At 47.8% G+C, this 14,727-nt stretch overlaps 2 protein-coding genes across 5 annotated transcripts in view; one reads left to right on the top strand and one right to left on the bottom strand.

The window, feature by feature from the left end:
• Positions 1 to 14,727, bottom strand: part of LOC143431687 (facilitated trehalose transporter Tret1-like) — a 349,669-nt gene that overhangs the window by 11,255 nt on the left and 323,687 nt on the right. The window lies entirely within an intron of this gene.
• The window catches only part of LOC143431674 (uncharacterized), an 85,194-nt gene that overhangs the window by 6,175 nt on the left and 64,292 nt on the right, over positions 1 to 14,727 (top strand). For all 4 annotated transcript variants that reach the window (XM_076908596.1, XM_076908595.1, XM_076908594.1 and 1 more), the window contains exon 2: positions 3,271 to 3,507. The gene's annotated coding sequence lies outside the window, so the exon portion shown is untranslated. The remainder of the gene's footprint in view (positions 1 to 3,270; positions 3,508 to 14,727) is intronic.

The following is a 14,727-nucleotide window of genomic DNA, read 5'->3' as shown; positions in this document are numbered from 1 at the left end:
AATTGAATATTCCGACGGAAATTACGTATTTTTATATGCCGTTGAATGGCTCGTTGCTAATGAATTTCCTTGCGGTGCAACGCTGTATAAACAATTTCCACGTGTTATTAAATCTTGAATTCGGTTCGAGAACCAATTTCTTCGAGCAAGTTAATTAAACAAAATTAGTGGGAATATTTTCTTCACAATTGTCAAGCCTTAGAAATTTTTTTACGGAAATTTCGCGAATCGATATCATTTCTGTTCTGGCGGCAGAACTTTTTTTACGAGAGTGATTTCTACGTACGTTTCGCGTGTACGTCGGGACGATTTCGATGTGCGCTAGGAAAGTGGTATCACTGGCCCCTTTTTCGCGAAATCGATACACGTATCGTTGCACACGTGTATTTTATACGGATCCGCTATGGGGGTGTGCCCTCGCCTAGCCGGATCGAAGAATGCTTTACTATTTCAACAATACCGCGCCATTTCGCGTTGACTTTCGTCGTTTTTCTTTCCACGATCTGCTTCTTCTTGCCCACGTATCGGTATACACGTCTACGTCCGACCTATATACCTTTCCTCCCTCGAATCGTCCCTGGATGTCAGAATTTAAAAGGCACAACAACTCGTAACCATTGCCTCGCATTTTTTAACCAAGTCTCTCCTTTTTAAGCTCGAGCGTGAGTTTTAGAAAGACAATCGCATCCTTGGTAAACACGAGAATCCCATCGAATCCTCTCTCGTTCGTAATATCCAGGACGAATGTGGGGGATGCTCGCGTAACGGGTTGGCAATTAGCGCAGGCGAACGGACGAGTGCATACCTGTCGTAATCCGAATAAAAGCCCCGAGAAATGCGATGATAAATTATTGGTCCGAGCCGGAATGGGAGATTTGAAACGGCTACGTGGCTCGCTGGTTCATAGTCCAATCCTCATCTGACATTCCGACGTCGCGGTATCTCCTCTCGTACGTCTTCGAACGGAATGACAAACTTCTCGTCGTCGATGGGGGCCAGTGATCCGCGGATCGAATCTTTTGCATCGAAGAAAACGTCCACACGGCTGGGAATTATTTCACGGGAAATGACATCCGGAGTTTTCCATCCACTTTACTTGACCTCGTCTCGAACGCGTTGCAGGAGGGGATGATTTACATCGTTGGAAGGCGTCACGGGAAAACCAGGAATATTACCGGTTCCACAGGATGTGGTCATGAATTATCCTGGCCCGCGTGAAATATCTCCAGACAGGTCTAGGACGTGCCTGTAAGACCTTAATGCCATTAGAAATTTCGCTGTGCATGTAACAGGGTTGAATTAAGCTTAAAGAAATATTTTCGTCATCCAGTCGGTTCGTTTTCTGGGATTGTTCGTCGCGTTAAGCTGGATATCATCCGTGTTCTAATTCCAGGGTGGTGAAGGCGCTTGTATAAATTTGGTTGGACGTGCTGACGATAGTTGGGCGATTCGAGAATGATTATTGAATAATATTTTCGGCGGATAAGTGGTCCGGCGACATTCGTGATAATCAAAGGGTGGCATTCGACGTAATTACAAGCGACGCGTTTCCACAATTATGAGCCGGCGCTAAATGATCTTTGAACAGCGCCGCGTTGTTGCAAACATTGAATATACGTTCGATAAAATACTAAACCTTGTTATCGCGCGTTTACCTATCACTGAATTGATCAATTTTAACGGGCCACCGCGGCTTCTCGCGCATAACGACCTATTTCACATCAATTACAGTCCGTCCCGCTCTAATTGTGCGTCTATAAAATACTATTGGTCATCCCAATGTTCACCAATTCCGCGAGCCTATTTACTCTACATTAATTCCCATGTAGTCGTCGTTGTATCTTCACGGTTCTCATCGTTGGAATCTCTCGTGCTCCAATTAAGAATAATTGACACGTAATACTTGTCCTAGAAGAATATCTTTCAGCATTGCATCCGATATTGACGACAAAAATAATTGGAATCTGATGAAAATCACTAGAAACTCTGTCAAGCGTGTGCAGTACTCGATTGCTTTCCTATTTGCATCGATATGCACTCTGCATATGGTTTAATAAGAAGTGCACACCCGACAAGAACGTCCAAGGCTGATCATCCCCTGCCAAGACACTTTCTACACCAGAAGCAATTATAATAAGGTAGCCAAAGCCAGCGCAGTTTCGTTTACACGGAGGAGAAGGCGCGTGAACGTCTCGCAGAGGGGATGAATGCATTCGAACCCTCTGCTGCCGCTTTATTTTTCCCTGGAACGACGCTGGGGGCAATTCGGTGTAAGTGGCGCCGGGCGTCAAACCCTCGTGGAAGTTTAAACGACTTCGAACCTCTCATCAGACGACGCCGTGGCGCACCCCTTGTAACAACTCGGTTCGCGAAGTCGAGCTGCTGGCCGATAAAAGTTACGCCCTTTAGCGAGCACGTTCTTGGTCGCCGCGTGTCCTGACCCGAAGATGGGACTCGATGGCTTCTCAGTCCCACGGAGAGCACGCGAGACGAGATAACGGGATGGTTTCACGATGATATTTCCTCTGACACTCTCTTTTAATCGCGCGTTTAGAGTCGCACGCACCCTCTTGGGCGTACGCAACCCCCGTCACGATTCTGCGCGGGTAACGAAACAAATCTTCCTCTCGAAACTGGCGACCGGTGTTGCTTTCGCAAGCTGCTGGTAATTACGTCCCGACACCTGACAGTTATTACAGCACAGCGCCGATGCTTGCACGGTAGAACCCGCGGTGGAATCCTTGGATATTAATGAGAAGGACATTAACGTGCGGGAGGGCTGCGAAACGGGGGACAAAGGAGGGGTTAATAATTGTTATTATGTGACGGGCTCCCTTGTTCCTGGATATGCCGATGATAAAAGGAATAATGAAGGTGTTACGGAACAGCCATTGAAGTGTCCGATGTGTCTGCTTAATTTATTCAACGTGGACGTAATTATCGAGGCAACGGAGGGTGGGGAGGGTGAAGACGTCTGCTCGTTAACGGGAACACTGGTTTTTATTGTAAATTTTAGAATACACTATGGCAGATTCGCAGACAGCTGTTATCATTAATTAATTGTAAACGGTTGTCAGAGACTGCTCTGACGAATTACGCGAACGGGAAAGAATTTATTCGGGATTTCCCATTGACTTTTACACAGTTGGGAACACGTTGCAGGGCCAGCAGCCATTCACGATTCCCGTTGAATAAATTTGTCGCGTTTCAGGGTAGACCCGCTTGGTTTCACGTTTTCACGTAACCCCGGTGTGTCTGTGGTGCTTTCAGAATTCTTGGCATGCGTAGGCCGAAGGAGGAGGCAGGGGGTGAATTGAACAGGACCGAGGAGCATGGCGTAGTGCTCGTTTCGGGGGTTGCTGGCAGATCAAAGGACGCGAAAGAGGGTCTGGCCGCTCTCGAGCGGTTCGAGGGCCGGTGAGCATCGCGACGGGGCGAGCAACCCCGTTGCCTCGGCCAACGTCTAACAACCCTCCCGTCTGTCACTGTCGACGAACAACAGAACAGGTAGGGCTGCAGTTTCCTATTCGCTCAAAAGAATTCCCTCTCGTTCGCCGCATTAGCCTTTCGTAGATAAATGAACCCGGGGAAACTGAGAGGGATCGCGTTCGCGGACGATGAGCCTTCGACAATTAACCCTCCTGCTTTTCCTTTACCCATTCGTCAACAAATTTCCACGGGGAAGCAAATTACGCGCGCATTCGTGGGATTTAAAGCGTCTCTACGAGGGACTAATTAAACGGATGATCGTTACATTTATTTGCAAGATTAAATTTTAGTGTCGTGTCTCGTTCGTGTCTCGCGTTCGCCTCGATTTCTTTGGGGGTGCGTAAGGGATCAGCGTTCGAGACAATTGCGGTGTTACGTTCTCAAGTACGGGAATCGTGGTTCAGAGAGTGAATCTTGCGGTTTAGCATGTCGACCTGACATACCGCCATGGAACGTTTGGCGACGTGGAAACCGCAATTGCGGCTGTGTCATCCTAACACCTTTGGTAAAAGCTGTGTTATCTATGCGTTAATAAGGGACCCAGGGGGAGGAAAACGTAGAGCTGCTGCTCGACGAGCTTCTAGCGAGGGTAAAAATGGTCAGAGAGAAATCAGAAGGGGTGGACGACTTAACAAACCTTAAGTCCATACATATTCAATTTTATTTCACGACTTAATTGCGCTACAACAAAGTACACGTGAGCCAATCCATTTGTTGTTATGAATTAAAATTCGTGGAAGAGGTCCACGTTGCACGGCATGTTTGAAAACGAAACTTTTCATGGAATCGAGCAATCCGTGCAAGGGTAATCGCGGTTCAAGGTGAATACGAGGCTCAGTCGTCCCTTGGACGTTTCGCGATCTCGATCGTGGTGTACTTCGAGCGAAGTTTCGTATTTAAAGAGTGGTGAATTATTAGCGTAACACGCGAGTGTGTGCGTGTGTGTGTGGCGGTGGTGTTGGTGCACGCTGGGGGATCGATACTGCGACGACGATAGCGTTCCATTTACAGTGTGACGCGAGAAAAACGAGGGAACGTGGTTGGGAGCAAATTAATTTCCGTTTCTATCGAATAATGGATGGATTATTCGATAATCGTTCCGAGGCGACGCTCCGTAATAGAAACAACGTCTTTGATACGCGCGTGTGTATGCGGCTCGTAAACACGGGTGATTGATCGAAGAATGCATCGTTGGCGCGAGAAAATGCAAATGGATTTTAATGGGAAATAAATATGAAAAATCTGTTCGTGTGTACGGTTACTTCTATGTACATTATAAAATGGGATTTAATTGTTTGCACACGGTGTTATACGCACACTCAGCGAACAATGCGGCCGATTCATTTGCATTTATAATAAGCGCGCTCCGGATTCTGCTCTGGTGAGTGATAAACACTTTATAATAAATAGAATAACATAATGGACGGCTGTAATTAGTCGTTACGTGCCAGTTTATTTACTCCTGGTTGTAACGAGATCGACGATCGTTAATCGGATGTTTGACGTCGATTTAAACGAACAAGTTTCTCTCTTTCTTCTAACAGAATTCTTCTAGCACCAGTGACAATCGACTCTTTAATGAAGTACGAAAATAACCGAACTTCCAACCTTCGAGCTTAGCGATATTCCATCGATAATTCGTTGAACCGTGATGTTTCGTACACGCTTCTTAGATTACGCCTTCGTCGATTATCCGGAAAGTTTTCGATCGAATTAAAAGGTTGGATAGGGAAAAAAAGAAGGAGTATTTAGGTTCGCCCTTTTGAACGGCTTTTATGCCAGCGACAATGGCTCGACTCACCGTGAGAGTCTTGTTTCAGCTGCTATTCTATTAAAACCCATTTACCCATGATCTTTTGTCACGCGACAACGAATGGGATGCGGGGGTTGGAGGAATTAATCTCTGCCGATTGCACAGCGCTCTGTTAATATCCGCCAGCCTTCCGCAGCCATTCGACGGGTGCTCGAGGAGCCTCTGAAGGGTGCTGGCTATTGCTATTTATTTCCTACTATCTACGATCGATGTGTTATCATTTAGCAACGCGATAGAAAACAGCAAGGCGACTCTCTATCAACGCCATCGCGTCCCACGGACGAGATATCTCGCTGGCAGAAATTCGAGCCATTTCACGCGGTGAACGAGAACGAGATATATCGCGTTCCAGTAAAAAGGGTATGCCAGGTATCTCTTTGAGAGTGTCAGCTGAATGGCATCGAGTTGCGAGACGTCTAGCGCGGAAAAGTGGGACGGCCGGGAATTTGTTTGCCGTGTAACCCTTCCGTCGATGCGAGGGGGATGAAAATACGAATGGCGTTCGATTATTCCTCGACGCGGTGGATAAACAGGATTTACAGCCTGGTTTTTAACACGGTTCAGGGGGTTTTAAAACGCGTCGAGACAGTTGCGACGGGGACGAGAAAACACGGGGGGTGTTAAAACGATCGACGTAAGATCCGACGGATTGAATCGTATCCCTCGCTGGTGCATTACACGTCGATACCAGGAAGACTTATATTCCCGGTAAATTGCATCCTAAAGGTGAAGTCCCGCGATTCACGATAGTAATTTACCAGGAAAGTGGGTACCCCCGCCCCAGCGTAATGTTCTTTCATCCGCAGAAGACAATTTAAATTGTCTGAAATCCGTAGCGGAATTACTCGCCGCCGGTAAATTGCACGAGCGTTCTGCATGGCTCATTCAATCTTCCGTGAACCCAGGGTTCGTGACGTTTTCATGTTTCGAGTCGAGGTTCGAATGGAATTTAAGGCGACCGACGAAATTGTCACACGCGCCCCGAATAACTAACCTGAGCGTCGCGGATAGCTACTTAGACGGTTGTCTTCGTGGATTATATTCCTGAATATTCCCCGTGGGAGCTGAGGAACAGGCGAAGATCGTTCCAGGGAGTGGCGTTATTTTTTTCTCTCGAAACGCGAGCTATTTCGCGGGAGACTGCACCCGAATTTAACCCTTCGCTCTTGTTTATTAGCCACGTAACTCTCCTTTGGGCCAAGCAAACGCGAATGCTTCTTGGGTACGTGCTAAGCTTCCGGTTATCTGTAGCCAGTCGATTTAACAGTGGTCCCTATCGACCTGGTTCGCTCTTTCAAATGAACAGAACAGAAAGTTCCTCCTTCTTTCGCTGGCTCGCTTTTCTTAGGAGACGGCTGGAATTTCTCGCGATCCGATAGTTACAGAAGTCCACTTGTCTTTCACTCCCTTAATTGCTATTGAAGTTTCCCATCGGATATCGAGGAGGAAGCCACGCGTATCGTCCTGTCGACTGCGTTCGCTTGCTTTGAATTATCGTTTCTGAAATAATACGCGGTTGCAGCGTCTTTCGTTGCTAACGCGAACAAGTTGATTGCCTCGCGAACGCAAGGCAATGAGATTTTATGAGATCCCATCCCATCTTTCGGTGCTTTAAACCGATTAGACGCGACGGAACATTTTTGTTGCTCTTCTCGAAGAACTCTCCTTCGCAGGAACGAGAATCGAGGAAAGTTCCCGGAAACTGGATCAGCTGGTTGTTCACCAACGACTTGAAAAACTCGTTGAGGCGTCGAGATCGACGGAACCAGCTCGCGGGTCATCGCGATCGAATCTCGCGGCGTTCTTCCCCCAAGCACGCGTTCCGCGAGCCTCGCTAACGATCTTTTCCACCCTTCTCGAGAGAGCAAAGTGATTCACCGTTTCAGTGATAAAAATTCCTAGTCAACAGGGGGGACTATAAATATTTATCCGCGCTTCTTTTATTTCCGCGCATTCATTAAACGGACCTGCGAATTCCTTCAACGACTATTTTGCCTTTCATGAAATCGTTCCATCTGCAGAACGATTCGTCCTCCTCCTCGAGAGAAAGAGAGAGAGAAAGGTGCTCTCGATCAATCTATATCAATCGCAACCGCGTGATAAAACTGAACGCAATTTCTTCCTCGAGAGATAACTGCTTCCACCTTCCCCTATTTTCCGTCGTTACGTCTGATTCCACGGCAAATGGCGGCCATCCTTGCAGACGTAATACTTTTCCTGCATTATTCTCTCTATCGCGTTCCCTCGCTGTTTGTCACGAACATCTTCGCTGCTCACCTACGAGGAAGCGTCTCGTTCGATCGTGATAATTGCTAATGAAGTCGTTTAAAGTATTTAGAGAGGGTCTCTGTTGTTTATTTTAGTCGAATCGATACGGTTCGCGGTTACTCGCGGGTTTTTTGTTCGACGAACGTTGGGATATTGGGATTGTCTGGTCAAATACGCAGCCGCGGGTCGCAGGAATTAAAATCGTGCCGGATTTAATGAACTCTATAAATTTTAATGAGTTCGCCGCGCTGATCGGTCGGCCGAATATTGTTCGATCTCGAGCGGAAAAATCGCGCGGGTGATTAAAATTGATCCGCGAGCGGCGTCGAAACAGTTTTCGGACCGGCGGGATTGCTTTTAATCTTTAAAAAAATAAATAAACCTGAATATTCGATGTTTCGCTAGAAATGAATTTGTAATCTGGCGTGCCGTTTCCAAACGCGATCGAAATTCATGGAATTGGAACACGGGCATCTTGATTCAACGGGTATCCATTCAATTAGTTCGCGAAACTCCAGGTTCGCACGGTCGAAAAGTATCCACGAAAAACCAGAAAAAATATTAGTTACACTCGCGAGAGTTCCCAGCAAAATTCCCCGGAAATTGCCTGCCTAAAAGTCGATCTCCGTGGCGGTGCAGCCGTGGGGGGATGGAAAACGGAGAAGGATGAGTCCACAGGGGTGGACGAGGGTTGTTTAGTTGTCGGCGTCGTTAGACGCGATATTCCTTCCTCCATTAGGGAAATGAATTTCACTCCCACTCCTTTCGATCGTTCCCCTCGCTGAAGAAAAACTCGTCACCCACCAGACGAGCCCTTTCACCCTCCCCAACCCTTTCCTCGTTCAACGTCCACCAGCAGTGGAACGAAGCTGCTGCTTCTTCTTCGTCTCCCGCTCTTTTCGAGTCGTCTCGAATCCTTATCTCGAGGCCAGACAACCCCTAACTGTCTGCCTCGACCGGCCAGCCAATTATTTTCCGTAATTAACGAGCTTCCGCGGGACGGGGACGATTGTGTTGCGTGTTCTCTCGTGCTCGTGGATCTGATACCGAGAACCACGACCGATCGATACGTTCTCGCGGACAATGCGATAATTGTTCGCCACTCTTGCACGGGTAAATTTCAAGGGATCAGCAGCGACGCGGACACAACCGTGGAGGGTGTGTTAGTAGGGCAGGGTAATTGCGCGCGAGGGGTGAAGGTAAAAATCAGACGAGTCGCTGGGAAGCGTACGTGACTCGACTGGAATTTCCCTCGAATTTTTAGGAGCATCCCAGCCACCTGGGATCGAGTTAATTTCGATCCCTCAGCGATACGATAATCGAAACAATTTTCTTTCTCTCTACAATGGAATATCGCGTCTTGTTTTACTTAAAAAATCAATTAGTCCGCGTGGGTCTCGCGTTAAACGTTCAATTATTGCTTCCAGGAATGCGAATGCAATTTTCGAGCGCAATTTCAATCGCGTGGCCATTTCTTTCGTTCTTCGGTTGTTTCGGGAGGCGGGAACTTTTCGAGAACCGATACGAAAGTCAGAGCGAGACTAATTGGGTGTCGTAAAGTTGGAACATCCAGGTAGAGAAAGAGAGAGAGAGAGAGAGAGAGAGAGAGAGAGAGAGAGACAGAGAGGCGTCGATACGTTATAGGCCGCGACGTGCAGCAATTTTTTCTCAACTTCCTGCCAAGTTGCTTGTTCTATTAGTTTTGCCAGAAAGTTTTTATGGGTCACAATTCCGGAACGTCTGCCGTCTCTTCCTTTCGTTTTTATTTCCCTCCTCGCTGTAATCATGAGGGGCTCTTCCAAATTGCGTCCCGCGTTTATGCGCTCGTAACTTACTTTCTTTTATTTTCATTAAAACGCGGACGGATGTCGGCTCTATCTCATCCGTTATCAGATAAACTGGTAATCGACGTGGAAATTTCAGTCAGAAATAGCCTTTGCAATATTTATCGAAATCGCGCAGCGCCATTCTGAGATCCTCGTCCGCGAAACGTTTCGAAAATTAATTATTAACCGTATCCCTGATTACCACGGACCGTTCAATCTCTCGTTTCGAGAGTTCGCCCCGTTCCATTTTCATATTTCGACTTCGCCAGGTTCCACTAGTTTTGAGGTCACTTCGTATCGACGTTTCAAGTCTCGTTACTTCCTCCGCGTTGGGCTTTCGAGTTCGTCGTGTTTTAGGATTCATATCGCGGTCGGATGATACGTACAATCCCGAGGACGTATAAAGTATTTGTTTCTGACAATTAAACGAATGCCATGTCCTCCATATATTCTTGTATTCCCGCCATTTATTCGGTTTCCTCGATTTTTTAGACGACGCGACAGTCAAACAGGTTAACCCGGATCATGTGTCCGTGTCACGAATAAAAATTACTCCCCCGTATCGGTCCAACATAATTGAAGTCGTTATAAATAGCGAAACGAAACAAGTTCGCGCGAAATACGAGCAGATATAAATACATCCTCCAATTTGTCTTCGTGTATCTTTTGATTCGCGTATTTACTGCTCGCGAAAGGATTAATCTGAAGCAGTTATAACGTTATACAAACAAACTACCCTCCCCGCCTAGGCGATCCACTTCGCCACTAAAATAGAAAACGATCTCATTCACTTAATGGGCTTCTTTCTTAATAGTCACACGGCGATACTTGTATCGATCATCCCGCGCTCGTTCCGCTCGTAATGTCGTGCATTAACGATCGCAATTAATCCAGGAGAATTAATGCGAGCGACAGCCGTCACGGAATCGCGTTCAATGCACCAACGAGAGAAACACACAGCTCGTGTCCCGCCCACCCTTTAACGCGATATTATTTATTACCGCGGCTACTGTGTTATATTTCGCGGGGGCCACCCGTTAGACCGCCGTAGCAGGAAGTGCCTTTTGCATTTCCCGGTTTGGACGTTGCATTTAATTGCATTCCCCCGTCAGGTATGTCGCCTGCGAGGACCCTTATTTTACGCCGTTATTACGACCCTGCTACCTTCCGGTTGCGGACAGGAATTTCTCGTTTTGATATCATAATAGTCGCAAGATTCGTTCCGACCCTTCTCGTTCCCTTCTTTTTTTCTACGCTCTTTCGTTCTCTCTCGCTGAGAGGCTCGTTGATTCGCGGCACGAATCAGGCCAGGCTCGCTGATATCGGTTTGAAAAATGCAGAAGAGCGAGCGCGAGTGGATCGCGTCGAGTTGAAATGTTCAATTATCGGGTTTTAATTCGGCCGGCGCGCCAAGCGAAAATTGTTGTTTGACTCGAGCGAACTCCTCTCTATATTTTTCTCCCTCTTTTTTTTTTGCCCCGCCGCCGTTTTGTATTTCGCTTTTGTCGTTCTGTGGCGGCTGCTGTTGTCGATCGATCGAGGGAACAACGCGCGAACGTTGATATAAACTCTGCAGGAGACGCTTGCACGCGTTCCAAGCTTCGTTCTCCGTGAGTTAAAAGCGTTTCTCTTCGCTGGCGCGTCGAGTGGAACCGGATGGACGCCTGTGTGTTCTTCGTCCGCTTGATTTGGGGCGTGGTTTCCGGCGTTTCATCGCGAGGTACTCGTAATATGCGCGACGCGTCGCGCGATACGAATTAATCTCGTCTGATCAATCCTGAAATGGCCACTCGTTACTTAAATCGACGTCGTTTCGAGCGCACACGCGTGCACGGGCATTTAAAATCGATCCTGCGCTGCCACAATTAGAAACGAATCCTCGATCGAGACATTCGCGTGATGGGACGACGACGCGGATATAGAATTTGGTTTCATTAAACGTACAAATTGGCTGGTCGTACGGCAGAGCAGAGGCGAATAATTGCGCGGAAAGAATAGAATGGCCGTGGTTATTCTGTATGAAATATCGCGTTATTATGCCTGGGATGGCTCGCTTTAAATTGAACGGAGATTTGACAGAGACGATGACAACTCCATTGTGCCCGCGCACGCGTTGCACTTCCGGTGCTGGCCAGAATAATACAGGAAACAAGAGCAAGACAAAAGCCCGTCCAGAAGGCAGTGGATGAAAGTGTCTCATAAACGCGCATCGCGTCGTGGCTTCTGCCGGAAGTCCCGGAAGGCGAGGATGCTTGTTCCTCGCTCTAAACCATCCACGACTATAACCTCGAATTTACGTGAAATTTGAAGCGATTACCAGTCGATATCTCGAAAAAAATGGCATCGAATCGCAGAGCAGAGGCATCGTCAACCCTTTTCGCAGATGTCGTATGGTTCGTTTCTACCTACGCGCGTGTTAAAAGCAAAGCTTTTAAGAACAACGTTCTCGCAGCCGACGTAAGGCGTCATTATGTTACCTTGACTAAAAGTTCGCCTTTTGTCCGGGCCGGAACTTCGGTCTGAGTAGCCGGTTAACTTTGTTACGAGCTTTTGTAAATGTACAGGAAGGTGTAAAACGAGATTTTACATGAGACGCCATCGCGCGAGGACCGCGTTACGGAAGAACGCCACGGCTAATGGGATGTAATTTAGCAAAAATGTTCGATCTCGCTACTTAATACTCATCGCATTGTTTGAGTCTCTTTTCAGACCTCCCTCGATAACAACCATCGCGATATCATATCAGTATCCACCCCAAAGGAACTTCGCGTGCAGCAAAGGGTTGATTTATGGCTGGATCGAGTAAAAAGAGTCAGTCGAGAGATTTGTCGGGGAAATAGAAATGGGAATAAATAACGACAGACGAAATGGGGATGGAACAAAGACGTTCGGTTAAAAAGGGGGCGCTGCAACGAGGGGTGGCTCGGACAAAGAGCTGGAATCGACGAGTGGTTCAATTCTTTCCGCGATCGTTCCAATACAGTCCACCAGGAGAGATACATACATACGTACACGAATCGCTCGTAAGTAACTAGGAGCCAGACAGAGCCCTTCGAAAACTACCTTCTCAGCAGGATGGCTCGAAGGTTTTTCCATCGAGTCATATACGAACGTGGAAGACGCACGGTGCCAACTATACGTCTCGAACGCGAAGGAAATCCGCCAGCTCCTTCGATCGTAAATTGTCCTTTCCGTATCTTCCCTCGACGATATGGCTGTCGTCTAACTACCGCCAGACTTCATAAGGAAATCTGCTTCCACCAGTTCCACCCTTCGGCTATTCTTTCCTTAATGGTCCGCCACGAAGACTACGTTCTGTCCTTCTTTTATTTTTTCTCTTCCTGCATCAACCAGTTGGTTCCACCGACGCGTCCACCACTTTCTCCAGCCGTCTCTCACCGGTTTCCATTATTTTCGAATCGTTAGTTCGATTGGTTTGGAAGATGTTCCACCGGCTCGTGCTAATAGCTGGTATTTGTTTCTTGACTACGATTATTGGAGTTTGGATATCCGACTAATAGGATACGTAAATATCGGAATTGGTGGGCAAGAGGTCTGTTTGCGCATCCCAGATGTACCTCCGTTTGGATTACATTCGAAAGGAAATGTTATCTCGGATGCCCTGCTGTGCAGATAATATTACTTTGGGAATAAAATGGGGAATCTGATTAGGATGCGATGGTACCCTGCCTCGCGAGTCGTGTAATCCTTCAAATCAACTTTACCAGAAATTTTCTATGAAAATACTTGCAATAACTTTTGGGAATATCGGTAAATCAGTATTGGGTTTGCTTTTTGTTGCAGGTACGTGTCCGAGAAAATGGTGAAACGTTGGGATATCCTCTAAATGTAAGTTGAAAGATACGCAGAACGGAGGCGAAATGTGGGCCGCCATTTATTGGCCGTAATTAAAAGGCGAATCAGCGTCGGTGGTTGAACGCGTGGAATTAATCAGCGTGGCTGCAGCGACGGTTCGCAGGACAAATTGTTCCCCGTTTGTGTTCTGATCACCGGTGAACTTCGTTTCTTCGGTCGGCCAGTTTACGCGCGGCGATTCGATTTCGTCGGTAATCGAGTTCATTCCGCGGAAATATCCCCGTGATATACGACAGTGATTTGGTTAGTAATGCAGTTGTTGCGTGTCCCGATGAATTGATATCCCGCGTGAGTCCGGACTCTATTCCTGAACTCGTAAACTCCCACAATTAGTGCGTTCTCATTACGACGCTTGTCACGAACGCGCGTATCCCTGCTCCTTACTGTTCTCCGCTTGTCTGACTCTATTTCGTCCAGAATTTTTCTACAGCTGCCAGAAACTCAATCACCCTCGCCTTTTCCGTAATTCGGCGAGCAGGTCAAATATTTGCCGCGCTAATCGATTTCATTGGAAAGTTCCGCGCGTGTGTTTGCAGTCCTTTTGTCAGGTCGACGAACCGTTTACCTCGTGGCGCGGTTGAAGGCGACTCGAACGCGATTGAAAGAGGAAGACACGAGTAGCGATATTTGCGAGGAAACGTCGAGGACAATTTGGTCGCGGTACCGTGGCGATCAGCATAATGGCGAACTCGCGGGGAAGAACAGCGTCGAATATTCATAAGCGGTCAGAGAAGGTCTGGGGAAGTTTCTCTCGAAGAGGGCACCGCAGACGTCGCGTCATTGGGAAAGTAATCCCCGTGGAATACAAAAACCGCGCGTCCACCAAGGCGAGAGGGGCCATAATAGCCATTACGGCTGGCGGAAACTCTCGTCCGTCTCGTACGAGGGATGACACAGTGAAATTTCCCGTATCTCCATCCCTCCTGGCGGCGGCGAACCGCGCTCGAGATAAAAGGCGGCGGAGAAAGAGGTACGATTCGGGTTTCATCAAACTTTTCTAACTCGTCCCATCGCGAGCGTTTCCACCGGCAACTTTTCTTGATTACACGAAATTAGAGAGAGAGAGGGACCTCTACTCTGGTCCGCGTGTCCTCTCGGCGAAATCCATTCGTCCGGAGGACCGCGACCCGCCCGGCGACGTGTCGTTCCACAGGAGCGAGAGAGAGAGAGAGGGGAAGGGTGGGAGAGAACGCTTAGCTTGATATTGATCGACCTTCTCCCTCCGAGAGGGAGGCCTCCACCCTTTTCCACGCTTCCTCGCTCTTTCTCTGTCCCGCTCTCGCGTACAGGCTGCTCCATTTCCGTCGATCAACCTGGCTGTTTCTTTTCACGCCTATTCCTTTCTGAAAATACCCCCAGCGGGCTGCAGCAGAGCTCTCTGATGTTCTCCGCCTCGGTTGTTGTTGCAGCGCCTCGGTTTTCCAACCGTGGATGCGCTCTGTGTTGCGTTTGACC

This window comes from Xylocopa sonorina, unplaced genomic scaffold (genome assembly GCF_050948175.1).
Source record: "Xylocopa sonorina isolate GNS202 unplaced genomic scaffold, iyXylSono1_principal scaffold0014, whole genome shotgun sequence".
Taxonomy (NCBI): domain Eukaryota; kingdom Metazoa; phylum Arthropoda; class Insecta; order Hymenoptera; family Apidae; genus Xylocopa; species Xylocopa sonorina.
Note: the sequence above shows the minus strand (reverse complement) of the source record. Positions and strands in the feature narration are given on the sequence as shown.